This window comes from Leptonychotes weddellii, chromosome 4 (genome assembly GCF_054177405.1).
Source record: "Leptonychotes weddellii isolate Sample4059 chromosome 4, ASM5417740v2, whole genome shotgun sequence".
Classification (NCBI taxonomy): Eukaryota; Metazoa; Chordata; class Mammalia; order Carnivora; family Phocidae; genus Leptonychotes; species Leptonychotes weddellii.
This window is the reverse complement of record NC_138372.1, coordinates 150,063,646-150,071,300: the sequence shown is the minus strand read 5'-3', so window position 1 is coordinate 150,071,300 and position 7,655 is coordinate 150,063,646. Positions and strand designations below refer to the sequence as shown.

Here is a 7,655-nt window from a genome sequence, read left to right as displayed (position 1 = left end):
CCTCCGTTTCCAGCCCGCACATTCACATATGGGGGTGGGGAGGAGGAGGGGGGAGAGGCGGGGCGGGAAGGTAGCCGGGTCCCGGCACCGCGCAGCTCTCATTTGCGGCGCTCCGACTCGGGCGAAGTTCTCGCGCAGCCGGTACGCCGCGGCCGGGGCCGGTCCCGGCGGGCGGCGGCGGCGGCGGGTGCTCGGAGCCGGGCGGGGCGGCGGCGGCGGCGGCGGCGGCGGCGGCGCGGGGACGCGCGCTGTCTCTTTAAGGGAGCTTGGTCTGGGGTGGCGCTTTCCTCCGCGAAGGCTCCTTTGATATTAATAGTGTTGGTGTCTTGAAACTGACGTAATGCGCGGAGACTGAGGTCCTGACAAGCGATAACATTTCTGATAAAGACCCGATCTCACTGCAATCTCAAGCGTCCTCTTTTTGGTGCTGCTCGTTTCTCCAGACCCCGCGTCCTCTCGATCGCTCTCTCGCCTTCCTATTTTTTTTTTTTTTTTTTAACAAAAAACAACACCCCCTCCCCTCTCCCACCCGGCACCGGGCACATCCTTGCTCTATTTCCTTTCTCTCTCTCTCTCTTTTTTTTTATAAAGGGGGGGAGGGAAGGGAAAGGGGGGGAGGCAGGAAAGACCTTTTTCTCCCCCCCCTCCCCCCCAATAATCCAAGATCAACTCTGCAAACAACAGAAGACGGTTCATGGCTCTGGCCGCCGCGCCACCATCTTTCGGGCTGCCGAGGGTGTTCTTGACGATTAATCAACAGGTAAGGAGGGGCCCGGGCGGGCCGCGGGGCCGGGGGCCGCGGCGGGTACGGGGGGCGCGGGCGCCCCTCGGCCGGGCCCGGGGCGCCGCGACGCGAGTGCTGCGCCCGCGCGTGTGTGCGCAAAATGTGGGCGATCGCGAGCGGGGAGCCCTGGGAATTAAAAGTGACTTTCTTTGAAAAAAAAAAAAAAAAAAAAAAGCAGAGGGAGAGTGTGCAGAAAGCCAAGCGCAGGCTTCTCGGGTTTCACATGCATTTTCTTTCTTCCTTTTTGCGCGTGTGATTTCTTTCTTTCTTTCTTCTCTTCTGCTCTCTTTCCCCCCCTTCCTCTCCTCCTTTTGGTGGGTCTGAGGCAACTGAGCCTTAGAAACGAGCGACTTCAAACTGCAGTAGCCCCTGGAGTCAGGAGGGTCAAGTTCAGCCGCCAGGGAGGAGGAAAAACAAATCCCCATTTGCCAAAAAAAGAAGTTTCAGGCCGGTGCCCCCTCCCCCTCGCAGCCCCACTCCCCCTTGCTGTCTCTTTCTGGCTGATTTTAATTCTCTCCTACCGGGCGCAGCGGAGGAGCTGGAGGTGGTTGGACCCGAGGGGCCGCCGCCGCCGCCGCCGCTGCAAGTTTTCTGGGGCTCCTGACAAGCGGGGAGCAGACTAGGCACCAGCATGCAGAGTAGTAAGTCGGGCCAACTTGGGAGGGTTGGGAGGGTCTCAGAGAGGGGCCTTCGTGTGGTCCCCAAAGTGGGAAAACAGCGCAGGACTGGCGTTGGCTTTGAAGAGTTTGCAAAGCCAGGCTTCAAACTTTTTGCCTTAAAGGCCCAGCTGGGCTGGAGAAGGAGGGTGTCGCATCCCCTGATGCACCCGCCTCTGCGCGGCTCAGGGCAGCTTGGCCGAGGGGTCTGTGCCCTGTCCGTGCCATGTGGCAGGGCCTTGCAGCCCAGGCGCTTCCGTAGGGACTGAGGAAGGGGCAGACTTCCTCTGCGGTGCGGATGATGCGCCATGTGTCGCGGGTCAGCGGACACTGGACGGTGATTAAATGCCTGACAGCGGTGGGACGTCCAGGCGGACGGGCGCTTCGCCTTCTGTCTAGTTCCTGTTTGGGTTCCAGAGAAACGCATCTTTGAAAGGCCAAGGCAAACATCACTGTCCCTTCAAATAACTCCAGGATTGTAGGACCCCATGAATAATTTGAGGGTGAGGCGGAGGTGGGAGCTGTTTGAAGGGCAAAGCTGTTTTTGTGGCTGGGAAAGCTTTTTTGTTAGTACCTGTGTGAGATGGTGGTGTTTCCCCCCTTTCCCCAGGGAAGTCAGTAACCGTTTTATGGCCTTAAGACTCTAAAGCAATTTAAGTTAGAAGGCAAGAAGGACTGGTGGGTTGCAGAGGGAATCTTGGACTGATTAAATTTGAGGTCTTGCTTTACTTCCTCATATCTTTTTAGGCCTCAGAATTGATACTATTGAAAGTTTTTGAGTAAGCGATGGATTTTAATGATGAATCAAAATTATGATAGAATATTCCTCTTTATCTCTTTTGGAAAATCAGGGCTAGAGTCTTAAGTGAGGTAAGTGAAGTGAGAAGCGTAGGCGAGAAGTGAAATCGCAGAGAAGTTGGGCCGATTCATTGAACTTTTGTAGATTCACTGAACTTTTGTAAATGCACCAGGTGAACAGGGAAGGGTCTGAGAGGGAAAATAGGTACAAAGGGATCTCCAGATAGGGCTGGGGAGAGAATTATAAAGAAATGATAACTCTAGGCCTGGTTGTTGGCTGAAATTTGATTGTTCAAAGCAAAAATACTATAGGAACCTCTAACCACTCTTCAAAGTCGTCCAGCTCTTAAGTTAAAAACCTGTGGATCTTGCTGGCATCATGTTACTTTCCTGCTGGTTTTAGGAAAAGTTGATCATTTAGAAAAGGCTGCCAGAGTTAAAAATGCGAGGGGCAGCAAAGGAAAGTAATGCGGCGGCCAGTTCTTGACGTGGACAAAATGAGAATGAAAGTTTCTGAGCTCACTGTTGTCAAGTTTCTTACATGTTGCTCATTTGCTTAGGACGCTTTCTCAGATATTCCACCGGTTAATGTAAAAAAGCAAACTCGCTCTAAAATGGTGTGGGCTTTTTTTTTCTTCCCCCAAGTCTGCTAGGGTTGTGAATAAATACAGGGTTTGTATGGGAAGATGAAGCGTTTCCTGTAAGTTGTGATGCTGACAGGACAGTCTGGAAATGATACCAACATTTTGAGGATTTTTTTTTTTTACCTTTAAGTGAAAGTTTATTAATGACATGCTTAATCTTATCAAGTCAAACATATTGTTCTTAGAGCTTTTCTCTCCTCAGATTTCATAACTTCCTTTTAAAGCTATACCCCTGGATGAAAACATCTCTAGATTCAGTTAAATAGACAGGGCCACGAGCGTGCTCAAGTTGGACGCTTATTTTTGAATATTAACAATGTGAAAATAAAACTCCTGACGGGGAGATAGAATTCTAATGCCACATTATGATTTGATTTCTCTAAATGTGAAGTATTCTGAGACTTCATTAATACTCAGTTGGCAAAGTATTATTTGCCATGGGTGAGTTGATGTTTACGGCTTCCCAATGTATCTATTATATGTTAGGATATATGTGTGTAGAATACTTTCCTACATGTAATAATCAAATCTGACGCTCTCCTAGTAAATGGTGGAACATAGCAAGTTCCTTACAAAAAAAGTTTGTCACTCCTTTGAATTCTGGACGCTGTAGGGGAGTCTGCTGCTATTTAGATGTTGTCCTTTGTCTCTGAAAGGTAACATGAAAAGTAAGGAGAAAGGTGTCAGAGTAGTTGTGAGGTCTGAGGTTGGTTTTAGAGCTTAGCATTCTGATGATTAGTGTTTTAAATGATTTAATAAAATTTTCGCTTGAAAACAGGTTATAATCTCTAATAGTGTGTTAGTCATAAGTGAGTTGTACATGCCTCTTCCATATTTTCATTATTATTTTTACTTTTCTTTTAAGTCACATACTACTCCTGAGTTTACTCTGATTTCCAGAGTATAGGACTCTGTAATACACAAAAGGGAATCTTCATTCATAAGGAAAACCTTCAAAACAGGGAAATGGATGCATCTCTGGAAAAGCTGCTTTTAAGATCTTAGTATTTCAGTGATGTTTCTATTACTGTTATTATTTGATGTGAATGTGTGTGCGCGCGTGCGTGTGTGTGTGTATGTGTGTGTACAGAGAGAGAGAGAGAAATAAAGATCACAATTTGCTGTTAATGATCTGCACATTCCTATTAAGATATGCTAAAAGGTGTTAAGTTTTAATAAACTCTTTTCTTACCTTCTTTGTGGAAGTAAATAAGCGTTACTGAAATTTTTAAAAAGACTAGTAGAAAATTGTTTTTGAGCCAGAACTTTATTTTGACTTTGAAATGAGCACAGATATCGATAACTGGCCTTCAAATGTTTTTTTATAATGCATATAATATAGAAATTATTTTTTTACTTCACTACTTGGGTAGCGAACAATAATGTAGTAACACTATGCTATTGTGTGTAAAATAAAATAGACTTTAAGAAAGTTATGGGCAGGTGTTTATAATTAATTTAAAGGGAAAATTATTATTTTTGAAATAAGTGATGCACTTAAAATAAAATGACTGGTGCACATTAAAACATATTCTTATTGAGATAGTCTCTGGTGTGTAAAATGAAGCCATTCATTCAGCAGACTGACAACTTTCCACTTGGTATTTGCCTTTGCTTAATTTAGTTTCTGCAGGACAGCTAGTGTGGTAGTCTGCATCTGTTTTTGGCAGGCACAGAAAACTATAAACTGAGACAGTTCTGTCCCAAATATTGCAGCTCGCACATTACAATCAATTTGATAAAAACAGGAGAGTTTTATGGACTTGCTTTCTGTTGTTCATCCTTGCTCAAGCTGTCAGGTAACAGGTTTCTCTCTCTCCCCGTTTTGCTGGTTATAACTACGAGGACCATGGATAACTAGTTCTGAGTCCTGTTTACTCATTCATCCACCTTATTTATTATTCATTGAAATTTGGGGGAAATTCAATGACAGCATATCTGGACGTCGTTTTACTTTATCTATGTGATAACTACAGCTTTTGATATCATCGTACAGAAGGTAATGAATTCTTTGTTACTATAATAGTTTTACAATTTATGGAATTGCAGGGTCCCCCATAGATAAAATATGAAGAAACTTACAGCCTTTGCCAGGTAGAAATCTCATCTAATTCTCTGAAGTTCCTGGTGATTGTCAGGTATATGGGAGACTACCGCACTTTGCAGTTATTTCCACTGAAAAAAGCTAAGCAGAGTTTTTTAAATGACCAAAATTATTTGTCTTCCTCAAGCTTTAACCAGTGGATTAAAGTAAATATGCGAAAATGCCAAGTGTTGTTTTGTACTACTGTTCAGTAGCGAACAGAGCTGTAGAGGGAATAACCACTTTTAAAAATTTATCCCCAAGTGTGAGTGGGTCTTAGGCTGTTTGTTTATTTGTATAGGATATTGGATTAGTTATATATGACCTTTATAAGTACTGTCCTTAATGTTGCTTTTATGGTCACCTCTAGGGTTTTCCTATCACTTTGTGGTTTTCAGGTCCCTGGGAACTGAATTCGTTGGTCTTTGGTTTGGTTCTCTGATGGATATAATAATGTAGAATTGGATTTAGTTTAGAAAGAGATCTTTGGGCTTAAGGAGACCTCTTTCACTGAATTTGGGGAAGGATCGATGGATGAAAATTATATGAATTGTTGTTAGTTTGAGAAGAAGGCTGACTGGTGGCTGAAGCTATAGTAGCTATTGTAGTAGAAATGTCGACTTTTTGTCATCCCCCCATCCCCCGCTTTTTTTTTCTCTAAAAGCACAAATCCAAGTAGCAAAAACAAAGATGAAATTATCTGTGCACTTCAAATTTGAAGCATCATTGGGAATCATTTTCTGATTCAAAGCTATAACTGAAATACAAATAACATCAGAATGCCCCCCCCAAAAGACATTAAGGGTATGCTTTTTGTTCCTAAGCATGTTTCATTAAAAATAAGAAAGAAAACTTCTAATTTTTAAAATGTTTCTAGCTCTTTAAAAACCTGCAGTAAATACTTTACAAGTGGCTAGACACCTTCCCTGGTGGTTTAGTTTATACAAGCAGGAAACTTTCTCTCCTACTCTTTTTCTCTTTCTTGTTTTCTTTAAACCAACTGACGTAATGCCAAACTTTGCTTTAAAAGAACAGACAGAAGTAATTGGTAGCTTTTAACTTTTAATAATGTTCTGGATTGGTTTTAGTGGCCAAAATGCCATTTTTTTTTTTTTTTAAAGTTCAAGTAAGAACGGGCTTGTGGCCTGAGGAAGAAAGGCTCTGTTGATGCAGTTATTTTTATTCTTGTTTTTCAATCTGTTATTAAAAATCTTTCCTGCTGAGCACTGCTGGATTTCTCCAATTGCTCTCTGTGATGGCTGGTGCATTTCAGGTTACCATAACTTAAACAGTTTTTGGGTTTTGGGGAGAGTGGGTATTTGTGTTGCGTGATTTCTTTCTTAGTTGGAAAAAAACCATTGTTTTTGTTTCAATTGAGATGAATTAATTAAGATCATCAATGGCGACAGGTCAATGAATGTGTTTATATAAAGAATGCTACACCTGTTAGCAAGAGCCTGAAATGTGGAAGTTTAATTGTGACATTAATCATTTTTATGTGCAGAGGAAGGAAAATAGATGAAACTCTACAAAAATATATTTTAAGATTGAAAGCATTAATTTTAAGGGTCAGTTTGTTTCTACTGGTGGTTCTTTTATTCGCACAATTTTAGATGATAATTTTTTAACCCTATTTATCATGCAGTGTTTTTAGTTTCCTTTTTTTTTTTTTTTTAAATCGTCATTTTTTTCTTTTCCTGATCTTACACAGGCAAACAGAACTTTCTCCAGTTAAGAGACATCTTGGTGATGTTGATTGACATCAGGGCAACTTCAGAAGCTGGCAAGTAGGAAAATCTTTTCAGAGGGCAAAAAGATTTGTGCCAGGTTTTCCTTCCTTGGGGAAAGACACTCCACCCAGAAACGGGGCCCTCTGCCCCATTTGGTGGGCCAGGACTGAGTATCGATGTTGCTGGTGTGAATTGTTCGTAAGGTTTAAATCTTATGGTTACTTGTCTTGGACTTGGCTTTTAACCCCAAATTTGTTTTGAGAGTTTTTGTTTTTCTTTTCGTTACACAGAGTGTATTTTAAAAATAATACATCCTGAAATTAGGTATCACGGAGATACCTTAAAATGTCTGTTAAGGCTTTTACAATTATAAAAGTATTCCGCATATTCAGGGAAGTTGACGTGTTCTCTGCATAGAAATTTGACAGTTTTGACTTACCTTATGTCTTTCTCAGTTTTTCTTGTGAGAGCTAAGACTTTAGTTCAAATCAGGGGCATTCTTTCTTTGCTAACTATCCTTTACTTACGGATTTGTCAGGAAAAACTTTAGGAACTGAAGCTGTAAGTTGTTTGCATCAAGCATGGTGAGAGTATCTTAGAGTCAGTCTTACTTTATTTTTCACAGAGTTTTCAAACATAAATTTAACGTTATGGGGTTCTGTGTCATTGCATTTTTATTTAATGAATGTCAGTTTATTACTTCAAAACTGAGGGAACAGTGATAAAGTTTAGCAAGAAGGAAAAAAAGGCAGAAGGTGGTGTTCCGAGCCCCAGTCCTTTAATATCAGCAGTGTGTGTACTGTTCAGTGGTGGGGAGGGGTTGGGGAGGCTTTGTGGGAGATGATACCAAAAAAAAAAAAAAAAAATCCATCAATTGCGCATATGATCCCCTCCCCTTAAGGTTTACTTAAACAATATGTTTCAGTTTTGCCTCAAACCATTCCTCACCACTCTGCTCCC

General features: G+C 42.2%; 1 protein-coding gene across 4 annotated transcripts in view; it reads left to right on the top strand.

Annotated features, from left to right (window-relative positions):
• The first annotated feature begins 292 nt into the window (after window positions 1-292).
• Window positions 293-7,655, top strand: part of TRPS1 (transcriptional repressor GATA binding 1) — a 259,064-nt gene continuing 251,701 nt past the window's right edge. For 2 of the 4 annotated variants that reach the window (XM_081816420.1, XM_081816414.1), the window contains exon 1: window positions 293-760. The gene's annotated coding sequence lies outside the window, so the exon portion shown is untranslated. Of the gene's footprint in view, window positions 761-1,015; window positions 1,426-7,655 lie in introns of those variants that run through there. The other 2 variants (XM_081816419.1, XM_081816415.1) reach the window with 1 other exon arrangement.